We start from the raw sequence: 1,060 nt of genomic DNA on the forward strand, positions 1-1,060 counted from the left end.
TGCGATACGACACACGCTCTTGCGCAGTCACAACCTGCACCGCAACATCACACGCGCTCGAAACCACAGTGCAATGCGAAACGGAGCAGTCCATGCCCAGAGACTGCCAGGATCCCATGTGTGTGCCTCCTGCGCACAAGGCATCCCCAACGGCATGCGGAACAGCGTTGCCAGGCGTACCCAACCGCAACAAGGGGCAGCACGGAAGGGGGGCTGCCGACCTGTCGTCAGATGACGGCATGTTGCAACATGCAGGGCCTCAGAAAACTCACTCAAACCTTGCGGGCAATTGTGTAAGAGACAAAGGGAATGGGGCCCTTGCTCAAGCGCGCCTGCNTGACAGCCGCGCGTGCTGCAGTGAAGCACCACTGCTGCAGATGTGCAAAACCCCACCAGGCGCGCGCTATGAAAAATATTACACCGTTGCTCAATGACAAACCGGATCCTGAGAATACTCCGAACCGGAGCGCCCAGTGCGTACACCGAGGCACCCAGGGCGACCGCAAAACAATCACCGGGCAGCGCGAAACACCATCAAACTTATTTAAAATTAACGGATACTCCTGCAACTATCCAAAAGACACAATCCACGCAAGCCACTTCACCAGGGTCACCCGCCAGGCGCTACGAGCAGCTGCTGCGTGCAGCCCAGCCGCGTCGTCGCCGCTTGAGCCCATGCGTGCAACGGACCGCTGTGCGACCACTAGGAGTGGCGGCGATGCTGTACAACAAATTCATGAATGGGACATGCCGAGAGAACACCGCACAGGGTTGACAAACAAAGACAGGGACGGGACCACGGCACCAGCACTTTTAGGTGTGCTTCTGTGGGCCACCGCAAGGTGGAGCAACAACCGATGCCGCAAGATGCGTGTGTNGGAAGATGAACAAGATGCGGCTGCTCACCATAATAATGCTGATGGCACACCCTTGCGGGACGACGGACGCCCCGACGCTCTCGAACATAGCTCACCTTGCGGTGCCCGAGATGGCAGCAGCAGCAATGGTAATGTTGCTGGTAGTCTCGCCCTGCGTCCATGGAGCCCTTGCAGCGGCGTAC

This window comes from Monoraphidium neglectum (assembly GCF_000611645.1).
Source record: "Monoraphidium neglectum strain SAG 48.87 unplaced genomic scaffold scaffold01875, whole genome shotgun sequence".
NCBI classification, from domain to species: Eukaryota; Viridiplantae; Chlorophyta; class Chlorophyceae; order Sphaeropleales; family Selenastraceae; genus Monoraphidium; species Monoraphidium neglectum.